Source organism: Cyrtonyx montezumae, unplaced genomic scaffold (genome assembly GCF_038088225.1).
Source record: "Cyrtonyx montezumae isolate F1298 unplaced genomic scaffold, pur_monq_1.0 scaffold_13, whole genome shotgun sequence".
Taxonomy (NCBI): Eukaryota; Metazoa; Chordata; class Aves; order Galliformes; family Odontophoridae; genus Cyrtonyx; species Cyrtonyx montezumae.
In genome coordinates, this window is record NW_027071859.1 from 10152071 (window position 1) to 10177508 (window position 25438).

Below are 25438 nucleotides of genomic sequence, written 5' to 3' on the forward strand. Positions count from 1 at the left end.
AGAATTCAATACCTTAGAGGAAAAATCACTATATAGTTACTTAAATGCTTTATATGTGTTTATTTTTGTTTTGTTAGATATTTATTTAGATTGCATTTTTATAGTGTTATGATAAGAGTCAACAGATGGCCTGCTGCAAATAGTCTTTCTCCTGGCACATAACCAAGTACTCTTTGCAGTTAATTTGCTGTGTCTGGTTGTGCCACTTTGGTTGGTCATTGAATATAGAAACTTTTCCTTGATGTGAGTAGAGATGAGGGGAGCAGAGAACTAAGCCTCCTTCTCACAATCCTCTGTCAGTTAATATATGAGTACAAATAATCTGCAAGACCATCCTGCGCCACAAGGCCATTTACAGCTTGGCACACACTGAGACCACATGCCTGCATTTCATCACACGGGGAGAGATTTGCAATTGGATTAGAGACAGGAGCAAGACATGGGAAAAGATCCCTCTCAAACGGGGAATTGCAGATGTGAGGATAAAACAGGTTTGGCACAATATCTCACTTTTCACCATGATGTCTCCCTGTCTGATGTGCGATCAAGATACAGGAGGAAACTTGATGCTCTGTAAGGATATTTCATGAACCTCAGGTCTTGAGAAATACAAGATTTTCAACAGAGCACTGAGGACCATGAAGACGCTCATGGTCAAACCATGCCTGCTGTGATGTTCACTGTTGCTGTACAAGATTCTGTTGAGAAGAGGCACCTTAAAGGGAAATTGAGCTAACACAAACTGATCACCAATTAGCACAGTTTCTCGAAACAGTGTTCCTCCTCTTTCCATTGGAACTCCTGATGGGAGAGACCTGCCATTTCTTAATCAATTCTTAAAGATCTACAAAAATCAGCAAATAAAATAAATTCTATCTTCATAAAGATATTGCACCTTCAAGTCCTCATCACTGATGTCATAAGAGGATGTTGGTGTTAGGAAACGCGGAAATTACAAAATAAGTTTCCCATGAATCATAATTGTATTGAGCAGCCAACAACTTTGATTTAAAAACTAGTTATAGAAACAAAGTCACTTCTATAAAGGATGCAATCAATTAGAAAAATAAATTCCACATGTTTCTTTTTTGTTTGTTCATTTATTTGTTTTTTCACTCACTGGTCTTGAATACTTGTGCAGTACAAGGTTCATGAAATGCGTTTCAGTCCAGAAGCCACAGTGCATTCCTTAAAGAAGGAAAGTTTGTTCTGAAGCACTGATGCTGACAATAATTTTTCAGATGATTTGAATGGGAACAGGAAGAGAGATTTCGTAAGATGTAGTGTACAATTCTGTGGCTGAATAATCATAGCAAAGATTAAGTTAAAACCGATTATTATGTCAAATAATTAGCTCATAAATCTTTGATCAATTCTTAGCTCAGATTCCAGAGAAATAGATAATTTGTAAGAAATATTAATTTAGGAAAGACATTATAACTTCAGAGTTAGATATCAAACTTTTGAACACCAAATATTTGATTAAGTCATGATCTACAGGGAATATTTTTCCTAGCTCTGCATCTGTTACACCATCACAGAATATAATCGCAATAAATGTACATATACAATCACAATATTTATAGGGCAACATATTGACAAAACTTGTACAGTCTTTTTAGAATGTATTATATTATTAATGTATTAAATATTATAATATTATATAATTAATAATTAATTATAGAATGTATTATTGTAAGTATTCTGTATATGATAAAATATTTCAGTAGAGTTACAGGTAGCTTTATTCTTGAATGCAATCAATTTAACATTTTATTTACTCACTGAGTACAACATTCAGAGTCATGACTGAAGATTAACACAGTATATTAACATAATATCAGTGTAAAATATAGTATCAGTTTGTATAATGGCATGTTCTATACAGATGGTTTGAATTATAATATGTTTTTATTGATGTATCCAGAAGATGGGTTTTTTTTGCAGCTTAGATATGTGGGGGCTTTTAAACATACAGAATACAGTAAATTACAGATTAATTGTTCCATGAGCACAGTTAAAAAAAAACCCAAGTCTCTTATGGCATATTGTTGAAATTCTAACATGAACAAAAGAGGTACTGGAGGACACTTTGACCTCTTTTTAAACTACTGTTACAGATTTTGAAGGCAAACTCTTCCAGTATTTGCTTGATGAGATTTTTACATATGATTCTTAGACAGAACTAAGTATTAATTACCAGTTGAATGTAGTTGCCTTCAAAACTGATTCAGACTCTGTCTTTACTTCTAAAAGGTGAGAATGTTTTACTTGTGTTAATTAAGATGTACATGGAACCATGGGGTAAAAAGCAGGCACTAGAAACAAGGGGTAGAAAGTTAGGTAAATAACAAACTAACTACTGAGTCTACTGGTAATTTTTGATGATCATTTAGAAGATGTGCTGTCTTGATTGTGTCAAAATGATGGTCTCACTTTACCTGCATTGAGATGTAGGTGTATTCTTATGCTAATAGAGTCAAATCCTCACAAAGGACAATCTCTTGCCTTTGAAACTCAAAGCAAGCACACAAAAATGCTACAGTTATAGTTACATCATACATTATTGAAATTGATTATACTTCTTGGATTTTACTGGATTTTACATTTTTTGAAAGTTTCATTCTCTGTAGGTGTTACAATGTTCTGAAACTTACTACCTAAGTTACACAATATCAGTAGAACTGTAAAATTCCCTATTGTTAGTGAAAGATAGAATTTATCTGTAGAGGTTCATGAATCTTCAGCTTAACTATTGGTTTCATTTCAGGAAGTTCTGCAGGTACACTGCTACTAATATGACTATAACTGGTTCTAAGAGCTACAGGGTTAACAGTTTCTGAGTGCTCCATTCCATTAGGTACAATGGAAGAGGATTTGCAACATGAATGCCAAAAAAGTGTTGACATGTAAAAAAAACCAAACAAACACATTTTTTACATTTTAAAGATGAAGATTTGCCTTGCATTTTAAGGATATAGAGGATTCACACCTTAATTTTGTATTTCAAAATTAGAGAACGGAGACATAGATTAAATCGATTACCTGAAAGCATTTTTTAGGAAATAAAACCAAAAGCTTAGAAGGACTATCTTCTTCGTTATAATCATTATGAAATAGCTGCAAATTTAATGCAATGTTTGTTTCTCTTAGCTTGCATCCTTTCTACAGTTATACATATTTTTTCATTCACTGGAGTTATTATTCTGTTTTCTTAACAGTAAAAAAGGGAAAAAGGAAGGAATTCGGAAGGAATTCGGAAGGAAGGAATTCGGAAGGAAGGGAGGGAGGGAGGGAGGGAGGGAGGAATTAGGAAGGAAGGAAGGAATTCGGAAGGAATTCGGAAGGAAGGAATTCGGAAGGAAGGGAGGGAGGGAGGGAGGGAGGGAGGAATTGGAAGGAAGAAGAAGGAAGGAAGGAAGGAAGGAAGGAAGGAAGGAAGGAAGGAAGGAAGGAAGGAAGGAAGGAAGGAAGGGAAGGAAGGAAGGAAGGAAGGAAGGAAGGAAGGAAGGAAGGAAGGCAAGGAAGGAAGGAAGGAAGGAAGGAAGGAAGGAAGGAAGGAAGGAAGGAAGGGAAGAAGGAAGGAAGGAAGGAAGGAAGGAAGGAAGGAAGGAAGGAATTCGGAAGGAAGGAATTCGGAAGGAAGGAAGGAAGGAAGTGAAGGAAGGAAGGAAGGAAGGAAGGAAGGAAGGAAGGAAGGAAGGAAGGAAGGAAGGAAGGAAGGAAGGAAGGAAGGAAGGAAGGAAGGAAGGAAGGAAGGAAGGAAGGAAGGAAGAAGGAAGAAGGAATTCGGAAGGAAGGAATTCGGAAGGAAGGAAGGAAGGAAGGAATTCGGAAGGAAGGAATTCGGAAGGAAGGAATTCGGAAGGAAGGAATTCGGAAGGAATTCGGAAGGAAGGAATTCGGAAGGAAGGAATTCGGAAGGAAGGAATTCGGAAGGAAGGAAGGAAGGAAGGAATTCGGAAGGATGGAATTCGGAAGGAAGGAAGGAAGGAAGGAATTCGGAAGGAATTCGGAAGGAAGGAAGGAAGGAAGGAATTCGGAAGGAATTCGGAAGGAAGGAAGGAAGGAATTCGGAAGGAAGGAAGGAAGGAATTCGGAAGGAAGGAAGGAAGGAAGGAAGGAAGGAAGGAATTCGGAAGGAAGGAATTCAGAAGGAAGGAAGGAAGGAATTCGGAAGGAAGGAAGGAAGGAAGGAAGGAAGGAATTCGAAGGAAGGAATTCGGAAGGAAGGAAGGAAGGAAGGAAGGAAGGAAGGAAGGAATTCGGAAGGAAGGAAGGAAGGAAGGAAGGAATTCGGAAGGAATTCGGAGGAATTCGGAGGAAGGAAGGAAGAAGGAAGGAAGGAATCGGAAGGAAGGAAGGAATTCGGAAGGAAGGAAGGAATTCGGAAGGAAGGAATTCGGAAGGAAGGAAGGAAGGAAGGAAGGAAGGAAGGAAGGAAGGAAGGAAGAAGGAAGGAATTCGGAAGGAAGGAAGGAAGGGAATTCGGAAGGAAGGAAGGAAGGAATTCGGAAGGAAGGAAGGAAGGAATTCGGAAGGAAGAGGATTCGGAAGGAAGAGGATTCGGAAGGAATTCGGAAGGAATTCGGAAGGAAGGAAGGAAGGAATTCGGAAGGAAGGAAGGAAGGAATTCGGAAGGAAGGAAGGAAGGAAGGAATTCGGAAGGAAGGAAGGAATTCGGAAGGAAGGAAGGAAGGAAGGAAGGAAGGAATTCGGAAGGAAGGAAGGAATTCGGAAGGAAGGAATTCGGAAGGAAGGAATTCGGAAGGAAGGAATTCGGAAGGAAGGAATTCGGAAGGAAGGAAGGAAGGAATTCGGAAGGAAGGAATTCGGAAGGAAGGAAGAAGGAAGGAAGGAATTCGGAAGGAATTCGGAAGGAAGGAAGGAAGGAAGGAAGGAAGGAAGGAAGGAAGGAAGGAAGGAAGGAAGGAAGGAAGGAAGGAAGGAAGGAAGGAAGGAAGGAAGGAAGGAAGGAAGGAAGGAAGGAAGGAAGGAAGGAGGAAGGAAGGAAGGAAGGAAGGAAGGAAGGAAGGAAGGAAGGAAGGAAGGAAGGAATTCGAAGGAAGAAGGAAGGAAGGAAGGAATTCGGAAGGAAGGAAGGAAGGAATTCGGAAGGAATTCGGAAGGAAGGAAGGAAGGAAGGAAGGAAGGAAGGAAGGAAGGAAGGAAGGAAGGAAGGAAGGAAGGAAGGAAGGAAGGAAGGAAGGAAGGAAGGAAGGAAGGAAGGAAGGAAGGAAGGAAGGAAGGAAGGAAGGAAGGAAGGAAGGAAGGAAGGAAGGAAGGAAGGAAGGAAGGAAGGAAGGAAGGAAGGAAGGAAGGAAGGAAGGAAGGAAGGAAGGAATTCGGAAGGAAGGAATTCGGAAGGAAGGAAGGAAGGAAGGAAGGAATTCGGAAGGAAGGAATTCGGAAGGAAGGAATTCGGAATTCGGAAGGAAGGAATTCGGAAGGAAGGAATTCGGAAGGAAGGAATTCGGAAGGAATTCGGAAGGAAGGAATTCGGAAGGAAGGAATTCGGAAGGAAGGAATTCGGAAGGAAGGAAGGAAGGAATTCGGAAGGAAGGAAGGAAGGAATTCGGAAGGAATTCGGAAGGAATTCGGAAGGAATTCGGAAGGAATTCGGAAGGAAGGAAGGAATTCGGAAGGAGGAAGGAATTCGGAAGGAAGGAAGGAATTCGGAAGGAAGGAATTCGGAAGGAAGGAATTCGGAAGGAAGGAATTCGGAAGGAAGGAAGAAGGAAGGAAGGAAGGAAGGAAGGAAGGAATTCGGAAGGAAGGAAGGAAGGAATTCGGAAGGAATTCGGAAGAAGGAAGAAGGAATTCGGAAGGAAGGAAGGAATTCGGAAGGAAGGAAGGAAGGAAGGAAGGAATTCGGAAGGAAGGAATTCGGAAGGAAGGAATTCGGAAGGAAGGAATTCGGAAGGAAGGAAGGAAGGAATTCGGAAGGAAGGAATTCGGAAGGAAGGAATTCGGAAGGAAGGAAGGAAGGAATTCGGAAGGAAGGAAGGAAGGAATTCGGAAGGAATTCGGAAGGAAGGAAGGAAGGAATTCGGAAGGAAGGAAGGAAGGAATTCGGAAGGAAGGAAGGAATTCGGAAGGAAGGAAGGAAGGAATTCGGAAGGAAGGAATTCGGAAGGAAGGAAGGAAGGAAGGAAGGAATTCGGAAGGAAGGAAGGAAGGAAGGAAGGAATTCGGAAGGAAGGAAGGAAGGAATTCGGAAGGAATTCGGAAGGAATTCGGAAGGAAGGAAGGAAGGAAGGAAGGAATTCGGAAGGAATTCGGAAGGAAGGAAGGAAGGAATTCGGAAGGAAGGAAGGAAGGAAGGAATTCGGAAGGAAGGAAGGAATTCGGAAGAAGGAAGGAATTCGGAAGGAAGGAAGGAAGGAAGGAATTCGGAAGGAAGGAAGGAATTCGGAAGGAAGGAAGGAATTCGGAAGGAAGGAAGGAATTCGGAAGGAAGAAGGAAGGAAGGAAGGAATTCGGAAGGAAGGAAGGAAGGAAGGAATTCGGAAGGAAGGAATTCGGAAGGAAGGAATTCGGAAGAAGGAATTCGGAAGGAATTCGGAAGGAAGGAATTCGGAAGGAAGGAATTCGGAAGGAAGGAAGAAGGAAGGAAGGAAGGAAGGAAGGAATTCGGAAGGAAGGAAGGAAGGAAGGAAGGAAGGAAGGAAGGAAGGAAGGAAGGAAGGAAGGAAGGAATTCGGAGGAAGGAAGGATTCGGAAGGAATTCGGAAGGAATTCGGAAGGAATTCGGAAGGAAGGAAGGAAGGAAGGAAGGAATTCGGAAGGAAGGAAGGAATTCGGAAGGAAGGAAGGAATTCGGAAGGAAGGAATTCGGAAGGAAGGAAGGAAGGAATTCGGAAGGAAGGAAGGAATTCGGAAGGAATTCGAGGAAGGAAGGAAGGAAGGAAGGAAGGAATTCGGAAGGAATTCGGAAGGAAGAAGGAAGGAAGGAATTCGGAAGGAAGGAATTCGGAAGGAAGGAATTCGAGAAGGAAGGAAGGAAGGAATTCGGAAGGAAGGAAGGAAGGAAGGAATTCGGAAGGAAGGAAGGGAAGGAAGGAATTCGGAAGGAATTCGGAAGGAAGGAAGGAATCGGAAGGAAGGAAGGAAAGGAAGGAATTCGGAAGGAAGGAATTCGGAAGGAAGGAATTCGGAAGGAAGGAGAGGAAGGATGAGGAAGGAATTCGGAAGGAAGGAATTCGGAAGGAAGGAAGGAAGGAAGGAATTCGGAAGGAAGGAATGGAAGGAATGGAAGGAAGGAAGGAAGGAAGAATCGAAGGAGGAAGGAAGGAAGGAATTCGAAGGAAGGAATCGGAAGGAAAGGAAGGAAGGAAGGAAGGAAGGAAGGAAGGAAGGAAGGAAGGAAGGAAGGAAGGAAGGAAGGAGAAGGAAGGAAGGAAGGAAGGAAGGAAGGAAGGAAGGAAGGAAGGAAGGAAGGAAGGAAGGAAGGAAGGAAGGAAGGAAGGAAGGAAGGAAGGAAGGAAGAAGGAGGAGGAAGGAAGGAAGGAAGGAAGGAAGGAAGGAAGGAGGAAGGAAGGAAGGAAGGAAGGAAGAAGGAAGGAAGGAAGGAAGGAAGGAAGGAAGGAAGAAGGAAGGAGGAAGGAAGGAAGAGGAAGGAAGGAAGGGGAGGAAGGAAGGAAGGAAGGAGAAGAAGGAAGGAAGGAAGGAAGGAAGGAAGGAAGGAAGAGAAGGAAGGAAGGAAGGAAGAAGGAAGGAAGGAAGGAGAAGGAAGGAAGGAAGGAAGGAAGGAAGGAAGGAAGGAAGGAAGGAGAAGGAAGGAAGGAAGGAAGGAAGGAAGGAGGAAGGAAAGGAAGGAGGAAGGAAGGAAGGAAGGAAGGAAGGAAGGAAGAGGAAGGAAGGAAGGAAGGAAGGAAGGAAGGAAGGAAGGAAGGAAGGAGGAAGGAAGGAAGAAGGAAGGAAGAGGAAGGAAGGAAGGAAGGAAGGAAGGAAGGAAGGAAGGAAGGAAGGAAGGAAGGAAGGAAAGGAAGGAAGGAAGGAAGGAAGGAAGGAAGGAAGGAAGGAAGGAGAGGAAGGAAGGAAGAAGGAAGGAAGGAGAAGAGGAAGAAGGAAGGAAGGAAGAAGGAAGGAGGAAGGAAGGAAGGAAGGAAGGAAGGAAGGAAGGAAGGAAGGAAGGAAGGAAGGAAGGAAGGAAGGAAGGAAGGAAGGAAGGAAGGAAGGAAGGAAGAAGAATCCTCCATTTCAAAGGGTCTGTGTACTTTCAGAGCTGTCTGTAATTTCAAATATAAAAGTCCATTGAGGAAATTTTCTCTGCATGTCTGGGAAGTATTTCCATAACGTTTGGACAATGATAAGAGCATTTCAAAGGTGACTAAAATTCAGTTGCATATTTTCACTGTCTGTAGTTTGTCTGCACCTTGGCGGGAACTGTTCATGAGGGAAATCACACGACACGTGCATGGCAATAAACGGATCAGACCCAGCCAGCACAGGTTCACAAAGGGCAGGTTGTGCTTGTCCAACCTCATCTCCTTCTATGACTGGGTGACCAGACAGGAAGATGAGGGAAAGGCTGTTGATGTAGTCTACCTGGACTTCAGCAAGGCCTTCGACACGGTCTCCCACAGTATTCTCCTGAGGAAACTGGCAGCTCGTGGTGTGGACAGGTTCACTCTTCTCTGGGTGGAGAACTGGCTGGAGCGCCGTGTCCAGAGGGTAGTGGTTAATGGAGTTAAGTCCAGCTGGCGTCCTGTTACGAGTGGTGTCCCCCAAGGGTCAGTTTTGGGGCCCATCTTGTTTAATATCTTTATTAATGACCTAGATGAGGGGACTGAGTGTACCCTCAGTAGGTTTGCAGATGACACCAAGTTGGGAGGATGTGTCAAACTGCCTGAGGGTAGGGAGGCCCTTCAGAGGGATTTGGATAGGCCAAACAGCTGGGCTGAGCTCAATGGGATGAGGTTCAGTAAGACCAAGTGCCATATCCTGCACTTTGGCCATAATAACCCCATGCAATGCTATAGGCTTGGGGCAGAATGGCTTGAAGAACGTAGAGAGGAAAAGGACCTGGGGGTGTTGGTTGATGCTCGGCTTAACATGAGCCGGCAGTGTGCCCAGGTGGCCATGAAGGCCAACAGCATCCTGGCCTGTATTAGAAATAGTGTAGCCAGCAGGAGCAGGGAGGTGATCATCCCCCTGTACTCAGCTCTGGTACGGCCGCACCTCGAGTACTGTGTTCAGTTTTGGGCCCCTCACTACAAGAAGGACATTGAGGCCCTGGAGTGTGTCTAGAGAAGGGCAACAAAACTGGTGAGGGGTCTGGAGCACAAGTCTTATGAGGAGCGGCTGAGGGAGCTGGGATTGTTTAGTCTGGAGAAGCGGAGGCTCAGAGGAGACCTTATCGCACTCTATCACTTCCTGAAAGGGAGTTGTGGTGAGGAGGGGGTGGGCCTCTTCTCCCTGATAAATAATGACAGGACGAGAGGGAATGGCCACAAGTTGTGCCGGGGAAGATTTAGATTAGACCTGAGGAAACATTTCTTTTCTGAAAGAGTGGTCAGGCACTGGAATGGCCTGCCTAGGGAGGTGGTTGAGGCACCATCCCTAGCGCTGTTCAAGAAGCGTTTAGATGAGGTGCTAAGGGTTTTGATTTAGTAGTTGGGTAGGGATAGTGATAGGAGGATGGTTGGACTAGATGATCTTGTAGGTCCTTTCCAACCTTATGAACCTATGAACCTATGAAAATAGAAACAGCACAGCCAGGACATGACTGCATGAAATAAGAATACTTCAGACTAGGTCTACTAGCACTGCAGTTTAGGAAGAGAAATTTCTTTCCAAATTCATCTCTTGAATTGATCATAAAAAAAAAACAAAAAACCAAGAAATCACTCAAAAACTATCAAACAAAATTAAAATCAACAGTAAAAAATGTTTTGAACTCTGAAAGTTTACATGACAAACTGATGCATGATCTAAAACAGGCCAACAAATATGGGTCATAGCCTTGCTACCACATTTACTGAGAGCAATACTTAAATGGCTGATTGCAAGTCTACCACATGGTATTTGGAATTCTTCCAGATTGTTGCCAACTTTTCCCAAAAAGCTAACAGAAGAATGAAAGAGATCAAAAATTTGTTCAAAAGGTTCAGGAAAAAGCAGAGTGAAATGACTAGCATCAGAGACTGAGCATCAATTTGGATTTATGCTAATTCTGAAAAAATATTTACACTTGTAAATACTAGAAGAAATCTGAAGTACCATGGGATATGTATGATAGAAACCTTTTTCTGTCATGCTGACCTTGATACTCTCAAAACTCTTGCATGAGACAAATTAGAAACATGCTCCACACCAGTCATCCCATTTCACATCAGGGAACATCAGTTATGGGGGAGGACAAGAACAACAGAAGCATGAGGATTTATGGTGTAGAACTTAAGATTTCTCTACTTGACTGTCTTCTAAAGAAACCTCTACATTCATAAAAGTATGTTTTCTGTTATTCTATAAGTTATTTGCAAAATCAAGAATGGAAATAAGTTGTTTGAAAGAGAAAATATATTCGCAAGAAAACTTCATGTATCTTTCATATTGAATTAACAGTAAGAGTTTGATTTATCAGTCTGTGACTCTCTCTGTGCTGTAACAATGCCATTACTTAAAATCAGTGAAAGGACCGAAGGCCTTACGCTAACGCTGAAGGCGGACGGCAGCGAGCACCCACTGCTGAGTCGATCCCAAAGGAAAGAGAGTGTCCCATGACCACAGACAGTTTTTATCTTCCCCTCTGAGTGTAAACACATAAGAACGCAAAGCATCGCAAAGTCCTCTGGGGAATGTAGTTCTTCTTCTCTTCTGAGACAGGTATACCTGGAACGATTGATGATCCACGGAGCTGGAGCATGAACTCTTTAACTCTAAATGCACTACATGATGTTATGATGTGGAATACCAGTACCAAAAATCATAAAATCATGACACTCCAGAAGTGTAAAAGAGGTTATTTTTGAAACAATGTTTGGCTAAGTCAACGCATTATCTTCACTATGTAATCTTACTGAGTGGCTGAGTATCAACCGACTGTCAACAGTTTACGGGCAGGTTCAGCCCGGTTCCATGACGATTGGTGCGGGGGACCCACGGACCCACGCCCCAGGAAAGGGGAATGGGGAAAGGGAAAAAGGAAAAGGGAGATGGGCCTAGAAACAAAACAGCGGCAACAATCTGAGGAGGAAAGCTAATTTACTAAATAGATATCGGAAAGAAAAATAACACAATATAATACAATATATTTGATTTATTAGCATTAATTCCAATTAAAATGAGCAAGAGAGAGTGTCCGATAAACCAAAGGCCTTACGCTAATGCTGAAGGCGGACGGCAGCGAGCACCCACTGCTGAGTCGATCCCAAAGGAAAGAGAGTGTCCCATGACCACAGACAGTTTTTATCTTTCCCTCTGAGCGTAAACACGTAAGAACGCAAAGCATCGCAAAGTCCCCTGGGGAATGTAGTTCTTCTTCTCTTCTGAGACAGGTATACCTGGAACTATTGATGATCCATGGAGATGGAGCATTAACTCTTTAACTCTACATGATGCTATGATGTGGACTACCAGTACCAAAAATCATAAAACCATGACACCGATTGATCAAGAAACTGCCTTTTTAGAAATGTCTCAGTATGCAAGTAGACTTTTACTTGAAAATTGAATTAATACTTTAAGCAAAAATGTTTATTTTATATTTATTAGACATAGCCTACAGTGCCTCCTGAGTAGCATGAAGAAGATAGAGAGATCTTCTGAAAATAGATAGCATCCTTCTTAAGGTGTCCTTTTCCTGTTTTCTTCCCTTCCCTTCCCTTCCCTTCCCTTCCCTTCCCTTCCCTTCCCTTCCCTTCCCTTCCCTTCCCTTCCCTTCCCTTCCCTTCCCTTCCCTTCCCTTCCCTTCCCTTCCTTCCTTTTCTTTTTATATGCTTACAGTATTTTAAATATATCTCTGTCCCTTATAGCTAGACATAGCAGATAAGAATGACCTGGAAGGCAAATATGGACAGCTAAATTTATGAAGACCACTATCTGACTGTAAAACATCTGCATAAGGTTCCCGCCAAAAATGCACTGTTGTCTGACTAGATAGTAATTACATGCAAACATGCTGTACCTGTATGTCAAACACAAACCAGCTGTAAGATCACTAGTGCTGATTCATCTGCAAAACATACCATGAGCCATTCATTTGACTTACAATGAGTTAGAGGTGAGTTGCATGATTAAAAAACAAAAGCAGTACATCAGTTGCCATTCATCTATACCTTCAGTGAATGGATATCCTTGTGTAACACACACACACTGTTGACCTACACACGCACTTGCCTAAAGGAGCTTTGAAAGAGTGAAGGAAATAAACTACTGAAATTGTGTGATGCCTTTCTCACAGTTAACTCTGATCAGAAATTAACTTTTCTCAGGGTCAAGAAAAGCATGACTCTGCAGTAGTATTTACAGACATCTGCACAGTTTTGATGCTAGCCTTTGCATCTGTTCACGTTGGAAAATCTAGGTCCAGCTTGATCAGGGCACTTCAGAACTGAAGTGTAAATTCTGATGGCCTCTTTAACTCCACAGGATTAGAGGCTCACAAATCACAAAGGTCAAAATCAAAGTTTTATGGGCCTTAAGTTGAAAGCCTCAAAATCTCTCTAGTCCTGTATATTGCTCAAGACATTCTTGTACTAGAGATTTAGAAAAAAAACTCTTCCCACCATATCATATTCCAAAGCTAGGAAGTTTCCAACGAACAGCTAAATAACTTTATTCCACAAGAAGCTAATACAGTAAATTTCAGCCCAAAACATCTATCAGTAATTCCACGCAAGGAGTTATGGGTGGAAACCATTAAAACCATACCTTTGGTTGCTAAAAGCAAGGAGAGAAATATGCAATATGATTATGTCTCTTCTCTAAAGGAAACCATCTGTCTAGTTTCTCTAGTAGTAAGCAACATTGATTACATTCAGCAACCAGCATATATTGTATTTACATACCACAGGACCCTTGTTAACTTCAAAGGGTTTGGGTTTATGCCCTGGAAGTCCTAATCTGTAAAAAATTTGCTATTTCCTTTTAGAGAAAACCCTTCAACTAAACAGAAAATGTTATCAGGAAATAATTTTCCTTGCACTCATTTTTCTCTTAAAAATTGTTTTTCTTAATCTGATCTTTTTAGCTACTGATTCTACTATATTACTCCCTTTTAATGAACTATATTCATCCCTGGAATACACTTTCAGCCACCATTTCTTTAAATTAAATAATTTAGGATTCTTAATCTTATAAAAACTAACTTTTCTTTCCTCCCTCTATCCCCCTCAATTTTCAGGTTGTGCCTCTCTACACTACCAAGTTAAAACCAGAGTCATAACTATAATTGCTTATGTACTATAAGTATTTTCAATCTGACTGGAAGTTTATGAAATACTGAGAAAAAAACAAAACAAAACATTCTTGTGAGATTTCCAGATATGTCTTAGGGCTCAGATAAGATCAGAATGAAAATCCAAACTTTTTGTTAACGTTTATCCAAAACTTCTCAGATTTCTTAATCAGTATAAAAAAAAGTATGTATCTACTACCTAGTATATGTTGTATATGTATTACCCTGCATTTCATCCTCCCGTAGTTTATCATTAAATATACTCTTCAATTCTAGTCATTGCCTTCTAGCATCATTAATAAACTGAAGCAGCATTAGCCTGCTGTTGTAGACCCTGCGACAATAAGAACATGTTTAGATCATCTAGATGTTCCTTTTCAGATGAAGAGATCGGAAGAGATACAGATGAAGTGCCAAGATGGAGGTAACCAGGAAAATTCTAGAGGTGAGCAGCCCTGGGCAAGGGCACATGCTCTGCAAAGACGCCCCCTGGCCCCACACGATCATGGCTCTGTCAGGAAAGGACTCTCCATGAGTTCACTCTCTGTCTCTTCTACCAACAGCTGAGGATCTCCATGATGCTTGGCAGTGACCCTCACTCCTTTAAAGCAAATAGGATCTGGGTGCCCTTTGAGGGCCTCTCTGTCCTCCTTGAGTGACAACTCCCTTGCTGCCGTTGCGGCAACAGAAGCCAGCTGTGTGCAGGCCCTTGCGCACCCTCCCAAGGAAAGCTCCTGTACTTTTTCCAAGGCAGGTGAAGGCAGCTGCCCTTCACAGCTGTCATTCACCACTCCTTTGCATGGAGCAGGCTTGGGTCATTGTTGTGGTTTTGTGGTTTTGATGCTGGTATTCCATATCAGAACGTCATGCAGGCAGTTAAGCAGTTAATGCTGTTGGCGAGCAGCAGAGGGGCGGAGCCGGACGTCAGGCCGCTCTCTCTCTCTGTGCTCATTCTCTCGGCTCATTCTCTCGGCTGCTGTGGAGACTCCGTACTTGTGTTTCTCCTGCAGTTCCTCCCCAACGTAAGCTCCCAGTTTTTGGTCTGGAAACTTTATCTCTCTCTCAATTCTTCAATTTTATTAGATTTAGGAAATTTGCCGTTCCTCTTCAAATCGTGCCATTGTTTTTGTAGACCCATCTATTCCCTGGTTCCCCCTCCCCCCCAGGAGCGCACAGCACTGCTCGGGCGGCTGCATGGCCACTGAGGGTGCAGGTTTTTGTTTTTTAATTTCCTTTCTCTCTCCCCTCTCAGTTTCCCTTGGGTCACTGTCAGGGATAACACCGTGACAAATTATTGGTGGGCGATGTGGGCAAAGCAGTATTTGTTTTCCATTGTAAAACTGGTGCTAAGTGGACTTAAGGGTTTTCATGTACCTTAGTGCATGTTGGCGTCTTAAGCTCCTCATGTTCAGCACCGGAGTCATATCTGCATACAGCTACTTTAGTGTGCTGATGGGGTTACCTGCCTCCTGCCTAAACACCCTGGCTAATGTGACAGATTATACGGTATTTGGATTGGTTTCTAGGTACTCTTTTCAGGTCTTGACCTATGTTCAGGATGCCAGCCTGGGAACTGTGTTATCTGTTTTTCTGCATGCACTCTCAGCAACAGTAATTTACATCATGTGAAGGAAGCCTTCCTCTAAACCAGAGAGTGTTGAATGGCAGGAAGGTGGAAAAAAGGAAGGTGGAACGGATTGTTTGGGGTTTTGCTTGTGCTTATCAAGTTATAATTGATATTCTGGAGAGAAATGGTTTCCAAATTGAGGTCCAAAGCAAAAATGGAAACCTCAAAGTTAGACCTGACCAATCACAGGAAGCACCAGCATCAGTGTCGGTTGCCCCTGTGGAAGGCCAGAAATGGACATGGGTGTCCTCGCGCCTAGAACGGAAAGAAGAAGAAGCAGAGAAAGAAGAGAAAGATCCAGGCGAGGGGCCCTCCTCAGCACCACCACCACCTAAAAAGGTCACTAAGAAAAGTGTGAGACATGGAGAGAACTGTTGCAAACTAGGTTTGCAGCATTTGTCCAAGGTTAACCCAGAGTGACGTGGGGAAGCATACACATGTTCAATGTGAACAAGCTTCGATTTATTGTTGGTTACATATCTGCTTATATAGTTATTCGGTTGCTAAGATTAGGTTTACAGCACACAGTCTTTTAGCTACGTGATTGGTTAAAAGAAGCTTACATAAAAGTTATAGTGATTAATAACCACACGGTTTACATATTGTTTAGTAGTTTCTATAACATTCAGTTCCTCAGATAATGTCTAGTTCCATTGAAATCAGATCCAGCCGTCTTGGCTTCTGTTACTAAGTATGGTTTCCCGTAAACTTTGCACGCAACATTGCCCCACATCTTAAGACCATTATTCGTACCCAGATTTATTACATCCCTGACATTTCCCCTGTTTTTCTTTTAAAGTAATATAGTCATGTCCTCCTTGTTCTATCAGCCAATTTTGGAATATATCGGTTGAGGTAGCCAGGTTTACTTTAGGCGTAGCAAGTCGCATAGTACAGCTTACTACTAAGCGGGCTATGATTATAATCAAAATAATAATTAACACCCATTTTATTCCTTCCTTCAACAAATCATAGAGCCAGGATGAAAGGCCTGGAAAGATTGATCGAAACCATTCGTCAATTGGGTTATGATCTTTGGTTACCTGACTTGTGTGATTGAGCAACCAGTGGATCTGATTTTGAATAGACTGACTATTATCTGACAGGTTAAAACAACACATACTCTCAAAATCTTTACACCCATGCCCCTGTGCTAGTAATAAGAAATCAATGGCAACGCGATTTTGCAGTACAGCGTGTCTCAAGCTATTCATATCTTCCAACATTTCTTCAAGAATTAATGATGTAATATTACTTTGTTTAACAGTCCAACAAGCTAGTCTCTCGATTTGGGTTAAGGCTTGTGCTGCTGCTACACAGTCTTTACGAAAATGGCCATTTCGTCCACACTTAAAGCAACGTTGAGGGCGCGGGGTTGTAGACGCCGCTTTACTCTCAGCTGGCTGCAACAGTGGTCCAAAGGCAGCAAACACCCGATCCTGGGCTCCGGCCAACTTTTCACCTATGTCCTGAACAATAGAGCTTAACATCGCTTGAGTGGGGGTAGGCACTCGGCTCATACGTTCTAACATTTCTTCGACAGTGGCATTTAAAGGGAGAGTGGCAAGAATTGCTTTTGTAGCTTGATTACTATTTTCTAACAGACACTGGCGTAACAAAGACTGTTTCATCCAATCAGGTACATCTGCATGTGACAATGCTTCAGTTATCTTATCAACAAAGTTAGCAAAAGATTCTTCCCGACCTTGTTTAATTGACAAATAAGATGGAGTAGGTTTCGAAGATCGAACCATATTATACGCATCTCGCGCTAGATTCATACTTTCCATACAGACTTCTGGCCCCATTTGAACCTGCATCTCTGGTCTAGAGAACATATTACTACCCGTCAATTGGTCAGCTGTCACTTGGTACAATGGATCATGCATATCCCGTGGCGCGCTAGCACTCAATTCACATAAGCGGCGCCAATGAGATTGCCACATCATTTGTTCTGACGGCTTCATAATCATTCTCATAATTGTTTTTATATCCTCTGGAACAAGTACACTGCTAGACCACAAATAAGTTAATAATTGACGAGCCAGTTCACTATGTAACCCATGTTCTGACACTGTAGAACGCAATTGAAATAGCATTTTCCAACCAAGAGAAACATGAACCCCTTGAGCTCCACCATCTGCTGTGGGCTCGTACCGAATGGGAAAAGCCTGACCAATTATTTCAGCCACGTCAGAGTGACCTTGCTCCACAGCTTGCCGAGCAATTTCTGCCCAGTGAGGTCGCACAAGGGGACCCGCGGCAGGTCCACTTTTACACGCTCTGCCGCCCGAAAGCGACGGTGGAGGAGGTAATGGCGGTGGTGGTGGGAGATCCCCGTTTCCCTCCTCTGGGGGAAACAGATCAGGTTCTGCCTCCGGGTCCTCAGCCAATGGTGCATTCGGCAGCACCGCTGATACCCGGACAGGGACAGGGATCCCTAGGGACGGCTGAGGGGGATCTTCAATTCGACCAGTCGCAGCGGCAGCTCCGCCATGCAACTGAGCAACTGCTTGTCCTGCTACCTCCTGCTCAATCTTATGCCGCTTTATACAATTAATAATCTCCCTCCAAGGCTTCATCAGCTTTTTTGCCTCCTTTCTATCATCAATAACATGATCCCACAGCACGTCACCTAAGGTACGCCACTGATCGATATTAAACAGTGTCCCTGCATGCAAGAAAACCCCCACTGTCCGCCCATAATCCAAAATATTTGGCACTGCTTTAAGGGTGCCAGCACTAATTCCCCGCTTTTCTAAAAAGCATGATAAAAGATTTTGGGCTACCTCTCTCTCCATCCGTTCTGTTCCGCAGGAACAAAGGCACACCGTGGAGGAGAAATTGCGCTGGCCAGTCGCTTAGCCCCTGGATCCCGTGCCGGTCCCGCTGTGCGGTCAACCGAAGCTACGCAGCTTTTCCGCTTTTCGCAGCTGTGCCGGTCCCGCTGTGCGGTCGACCGAACCTACGCAGCTTCTCTGCTGCAAAGCAGCAGAGGCTTTGGTCCAAAACCACGTACTCGGGCCCCTGTTCGGGCGCCAGATGTTGCAAACTAGGTTTGCAGCATTTGTCCAAGGTTAACCCAGAGTGACGTGGGGAAGCATACACATGTTCAATGTGAACAAGCTTCGATTTATTGTTGGTTACATATCTGCTTATATAGTTATTCGGTTGCTAAGATTAGGTTTACAGCACACAATCTTTTAGCTACGTGATTGGTTAAAAGAAGCTTACATAAAAGTTATAGTGATTAATAACCACACGGTTTACATATTGTTTAGTAGTTTCTATAACATTCAGTTCCTCAGATAATGTCTAGTTCCATTGAAATCAGATCCAGCCGTCTTGGCTTCTGTTACTAAGTATGGTTTCCCGTAAACTTTGCATGCAACATTGCCCCACATCTTAAGACCATTATTCGTACCCAGATTTATTACATCCCTGACAGAGAACAGTGATGATGATGAAGTCACCGTTAGCGCTATTCGTTGGCCCCTAAAGATGACTGAAATCCAAAGTTTGAGAAAGGAGTTTGTACGGCGCTCGGATGAACCTGCTGTCACCTGGTTGCTGCGGTGTTGGGACAACAGTGCCAGCAGCATGTCCCTAGATGGCAACAAAGCCTGCCAACTGAGAAGCATTGCTCGAGACCCAGCTATCGACAGAGGGATTAGTAGATGTCTGGGTGGAGTTGCTACCCTCTGGGAACAAGTACTAGTGTCTGTAAAGGAGAGACATCCTTACAAGGACGATCTGGAGCCTAAGGTGGAAAGATGGAATACTGCAGAGAAAGGCATCAAATTTTTGAGAGGAAACGGCTGTAGTAGAGATGCTGTATGATCCCAGTTTTGTCCCTAACAATCCACACCAGGACCGTGATCCTGAGAAAGTAAGTTGTACACCCAGTGTATGTCAGAAGCTCTCAAGAACATCACCAGAAAGGTATGTGAGTACACTGGTAGCAACGTTCCATAGATACGAGGGCCAAGACAGAAGACTCACAGTTTACGAATTGATTATTATACTTCAAGACTTTGAACAACAGCGTTTGCCATCACATGTTTCCATTGCAGACTGTATCAACAGTAGCAGAAGAAGTAGGTGAAATGAAGACACGGAAAATTATACTGGAGGAACTGTCCTTACTGATTAATAGGGATGAACCTGTGTCAGTATCTGAAATACCTGATGAAGACAAGTATGACCCAAATAATCTGATGAAGCAATTGATCAAACTGATGAAAGTCTCGGCCATCAAAGGCAACTGCCTCTCTGCTCGAGCAAATGACAGCAGTAACTCTATGTCACGTGTGGCCATGTGGAGCTTCTTATGAGAAAATGGAGAGGACATGAAGAAGTGGCATAAAAAACCCACCCCTGCACCATGAGCACGGGTGAGAGAATTACAGCAGAGATCAGCCACCAATGAAATTGCTCCGGTTACTGCAGGTAACCAATAGAGGGGCCCTGCCCTCAGCCAAGCGGGGGAAAGGGATAATAGAGAGTATTGGATTGTGTGGATTAGATGGCCTGGTACATCAGAGCCACAAAAATATAAGGCACTGGTGGACACTGGTGCACAGTGCACTCTAATGTCCTCCAGTTATAAAGGGACATAATTTATTTATATTTCTGGAGTGACTGGGGGTTCTCAGGAATTGTCTGTGTTGGAGGCAGAAATAAGCCTCACCAGTAAAACCTGGCAGAAGCATCCCATAGTGACTGGCAGGGGGCTCCATGCATACTCGGTATAGACTATCTTAGAAGGAGACATTTCAAGGATCCCAAGGGATACCAATGGGCTTTTGGAATAGCAGCTGTAGATGCAGACAACATTCTGCAGCTATCTATTTTACCTGGCCTGTCAGAAGATCCATCTGTTGTGGGGGTACTGAAAGTAAAAGAGCAGCAGGTACCAATTGCTACAAAAACAGTGCACAGACGGCAGTACCGCACCAACAGGGATTCCTTGCTCCCCATTCATAACTTGATCCGTCAGCTAGAGAGCAGGGAGTGAACAGCAAAACTCACTCACCTTTTAACAGCCCCATATGGCCGGTGCGTAAAGCCAGTGGAGAATGGAGGCTGACGGTAGATGACCGTGGCCTGAATGAAGTCACACCCCCACTGAGTGCTGCTGTGCCACACATGTTGGAGCTGCAATATGAACTGGAGTCAAAAGCAGCCAAGTGGTTTGCCACCACTGACATTGCCAATGCATTCTTCTCTATTCCTTTGGCCACAGAGTGCAGACCACAGTTTGCTTTCACCTGGAGGGGCATTCAGTACACCTGGAAACGTTTGCCCCAGGGATAGAAACAGCCCAACCATTTGCCATGGGTTGATTCAAACCACATTGGAACAGGGTGGGGCACCTGAGCACCTCCAGTACATTGATGACATTGTTGTGTGGGGTGATACAGCAGAGGAAGTTTTTTAAAAAGGAGAGTGAATAATCCATATTCTTCTGGGTGCTGGTTTTGCTATTAAACGGAACAAAGTGAAGGGACCTGCCCAAGAAATTCAGTTCCTAGTAGTAAAATGGTCAGATGGGCGTTGTCACATCCCAGGAGACGTGATTGACAAAATCACCAGTATGTCACCACCCACTAGCAACAAAGAAACACAGTCTTTTCTGGGTGTAGTAGGTTTTTGGAGAATGCACATCCCAAACTACAGCCTCATAGTAAGCCCCCTCTATCAGGTGATTTGAAAAAAGAATAATTTTGCGTTCCCGAACAGCAGCAGGCCTTTGAGCAAATTAAGCAGGAGATAGCCCGTGCTGTGGCCCTGGGGCCAGTATAGATGGGACAGGATATAAAGAACATCCTCTACACTGCTGCTGGAGAGAAAGGTCCCAGCAGCAGTGTAGTCTGTGGCAAAGAGCCTCTGGGGAGACCCGAGGCCAACCCTTTGGATTCTGGAGCAGGGCTTACAGGGGGTCTGAGGAGCGCTACACTCCAACTGAGAAGGAGATTTTGGCAGCATACGAGGGGGTTTGGGCTGCCTCTGAAGTAATTAGCACTGAGACACAGCTCCTTCTGGCACCTCGACTGCCAGTGCTGAACTGGATGTTCAGAGGAAAGGTTCCCTCCACCCATCATGCTACCAATGCCACTTGGAGTAAGTGGATTGCACTGATTACACAACAAGCTTGGATGGAAAACCTCAGCCATCCAGGAATCTTAGAGGTGATCATGGACTGGCCTGAAGGCAAGAAATTTGGAACATCACCATCAGAGGAAGTACCACGTGCTAAAGAGGCCCCACCACATAATGAACTAACAGAAAATGAAAAGACATATGCCCTGTGCACTGATGGATCAGGTAGTATTGTTGGGAAGCATCGCAGATGGAAGGCTGCTGTGCGGAGCCCCACGATGAGTTGCAGAGGCCACTGAAGGAAAAGGAGAATCAAGTCAATTTGCGGAGCTAAAGGCTGTCCAACTGGCTTTAGATGTGGCTGACCTGGAGAGGTGGCCAGTGCTTTATCTTTACACTGACTCATGGATGGTGGCAAATGCTTTATGGGGATGGTTGTAGCAGTGGGAACAAAACAACTGGCAACGGAACGGTAAACCTATTTGGGCTGCTGAACTGTGGAAAGACATTGCTGCCCAAACAAAAAAGTTGGGTGTAAAGGTGTATCACGTAGATTCTCATGTGCCCAAGAATCGAGCTACTGAAGAATAGAAAAATAACCATCAGGTAGATCAAGCTGCCAAAATTAAGGTGTCTCAGATGGATTTGGACTGGCAGAACAAAGGAGAGCTATTTTTAGCTCGGTGGGCCCATGACACCTCAGGCCATCAAGGAAGGGACGCGACCTATAAGTGGGCTAGAGACCCAGGGGAGGACTTAACTATGGATGCCATTTGCACAAGTTATCCATGACTGTGACACATGTGCCATAATTAAACAGGCCAAGAAGATGAAACCTCTCTGGCAGGAAGGGCGATGGCAAAAGTATAAATATGGGGAGGTGTGGCAGGTTGATTATATCACCTTGCCACGAACTCGTGATGGTAAGCGTTATGTGCTCACCATGGTGGAGGTGACCACTGGGTGTCTTGAGACATGCACAGTACCCCATGCTACCGCCTGAAACACCATCTTAAGCTTAGAGAAGCAAATCCTGTGGCGACATGGAACCCCAGAAAGAATTGAGTTCAATAGTGGAACTCATTTCCAAAATTCACTTGTGGATATTTGGGCCAAAGAACACGGCATTGAATGGATCTATCATATCCTCTACCATGCACCAGCTGCTGGTAAGATCGAGCGCTACAACGGGTTGTTAGAAACCACACTGAAAGCAATGGGTGGCGCTACATTTAAGTATTGGGAGAAAAATCTGGCAGAAGCCACCTGGTTGGTCAACACTAGGGATCAGTCAACCGAGAGGGTCCTACACAATCCATATCCCTACAGACCATAGAGGGAGATAAGGTCCCTGTGGTGCATGTAAGGAGCATGTTGGGAAAAGCAATGTGGGTCCTTCTAGCCTCTGGAAAGGGCAAACCCCTCTGTGGAACTGTTTGTGCACAGGGACCTGGATGCACCTGGTGGATAATGGATAAAAATGGGGACGTCCAGTGTGTACCACAAGGGGATTTGATGCTGGGGGAGTGCAGTCTGTGATTCCATTTATATATATGTTTGTATGTAATTTATGTTATTACTGTTTTGGTTCTGTATAGATATGTGTTAAGCATGATGTGATGATGTGGAATAAGGGGTGGAATGTTGTGGTTTTGATGCTGGTATTCCACATCAGAATGTCATGCAGGCAGTTAAGGAGTTAATGCTATTGGGAGCAGCAGAGGAGCTGAGCTCCACACCAGACACCAGGCCGCTCTCCCTCTCAGCTCGCGCTCCCTCCGCTGCTGTGGAGATTCAACACGTGTTTCTCCTGCAGTTCCTCCCCAATGTAAGCTCCCAGTTTTTGGTTTGGAAACTTTATCTCTCTCTCAATTGTTCAATTTATTAGATTTAGTAAAGTTACTGTTCCGCTTCAAATCGTGCCGTTGTTTTTGTAGACCCATCTGTTTCCCCCTCCCACCGGAGCGCATGGCTCTGCTCGGGTGGCCGCGTTGCCACTGAGGGTGCAGGTTTTTTTTTTCTTTCCTTTCTCTCTCCCTTCTCAGTTTCCCGTGGGTCACTGTCACAGGTAACACTGTGACAGTCATGCTGCCATGGTCCAGCCTGACCTCATGCTTTCTGATGCTCTTGAGCATCCAGAAGTACAGGAGACGTTGGCCTGCGTCATACCAAAAAGGAAACCAGAGGAGGACATGAACCTGCTGTAATGCAGAATAGGCAGACAATAGCTGTTTTTCAATCATACTGTATCTTTCTTCTGCTCTGTCACGCTCCAGTATAAAGGAGGGCGACGAAGGTTCTTAGATTATGTATATACCCAGCGTGAGATTAAGAAACAACACTTCAGATGTTGGTCCGACCAGTTTATTACCACTATAAACCAAGGAGATGGGGAAAGTGGACACTGTTAGGGTGATGGGGAAGGGAAGGCGAGCGATAGGAAAGCTAGGAAAGAAGCAAGGGTTAGTACAAAGCAGGGATAGTCACCAGCCAGGATCCTAGGGGCGGTCTGGTTGCAAGTGGCTCTGACGGTCCGAGGCAGAAGAGCAGGGGCGGCAGAAGCGGGAAGAACAGCAGCAGCGACAGGCAGCCTTGAGCAGCAAGCAGTTGTCCATAAAATCAGCACCGGGTCACCACAGGAGAAGCGGCGAGGGATCAACCCCAGGAGGGGCAGCAGCGAACAGTGATCAGCTCGTGAGGTCTCTCCAAAGAGAAGGCCTCTCCGGGAAGCAGCAGGCTGTGATCAGCTCAGGAGGTCTCTCCAAAGAGAAGGCCTCTCCAGGAAGCAACAGGCAGTGATCAGCTTGTGAGATCTCTACTAAGAGAAAGCTTCTCCAAGAGGAAGCCAGTCCAGAGAAAACCCTCCAACTTCGTGGCTGCAGGGCCCCTCTATTTATCTCCCAGATTTCTCCAGTCTACATGATGAACCCCTCAAGCCCCTCCTGCTTGGGCATCAGGCAGGTATCACCTGAGATGGTTATCTTCCCCTGGAGGTGAGTTCCACAGAAGAGTGTTCAACGGCCATTGAGCTGCAGCTTAGGCTGCCCCAGGACATGTCCATCAGCTTGTCCCATAGACAAGGGATTTCACAACCCTTGCCCAGGACTAGCTTGGACATGTTCGGACATGTTCATCAGCAACCTTTGAGGCAATGGTATCAGATATTAATCACTTACATGTTCCATGCCAGACCTCAGACCAAAAACCAATTGGGGTCCGAACAGAACTCTGATGTTGCCACAGGCCCCAGCCAAAGCCATCGTGAGTAACATGAACATCCAATTCAGCTGGGAGGGTAGGACCAAATATACCCAATGCCTGGGCTTGTTTAACCACCTGTTTTGCTTGTTGAAAAGCATTCTGTTGTGCTCTCCCCCAGTCCCATGATTGGCCCTTTTTTGTGAGTCTATACAAAGGTCTGTGCAGCTGCGCTACGTGCTGCTATCTTAAGGAACACCAGTATCCCAATATACCTAGAAATTCTTGCAGCTGCTTTGGTGTTGTAGGGATTGGGAATGCCTGAATCTTATCTGTGATGGCACTGGGTAGTACTTCGGTCTTTCCTGACCAGACTACCCCCAGAAATTTTACAGATAGGCCTGGACCTTGCACCTTTTGAGGACTGATAGCCCATCCTCTTCCACCTAGGTAGGCAGTTAATGAATCTGCCGCCTCTCCTACCGCCTCCAGTGAGTCGGATGTTAACAGGAGATCATCAATGTAGTGGTATAGGTTGACGTTATTAAGTTTTCTCCAATTAGCTAGGTCACGAGCCACTAAGTTATGACAATACATTGGTGAATGCACATACCCCTGTGGCAGGACCTGAAAGGTCCACTGCCTGCCTCCCCATGTAAATGCAAATTGATCTTGCGATTCCTCAGCAATTGGAATACTAAAGAACGCATTTGACAAATCCAGGGCACAATAGTAGGTTTTGATTTCCTTACTGACTGCGTCCATTAGGGAAGTAATATTGGGTACGGCCACATGGATGGGCGGCGTGACCTTATTCAGTTCCCTATAATCCACCATCATTCTCTACGTTCCATCCAACTTTCGCGCTGGCCATATGGGGGAATTGTATGGGCTGTGTGCAGGTCTTATAATGCCTACTTTTTCTAGTTCCTGCACCGTCCTTGATATTTCTTCTTGTCCTCCTGGGACTCTATACTGTCTTACATTAGTAACCCAGTGTGGTTTCGGCAAACAAATAGGCTCATTTTTCACGTGGCCCCTCAATATTGTCTGTATCGCCCAAATACTAATGTACCTTTGCCAAAGTCTGAACTCTCCCACAGTCGTCT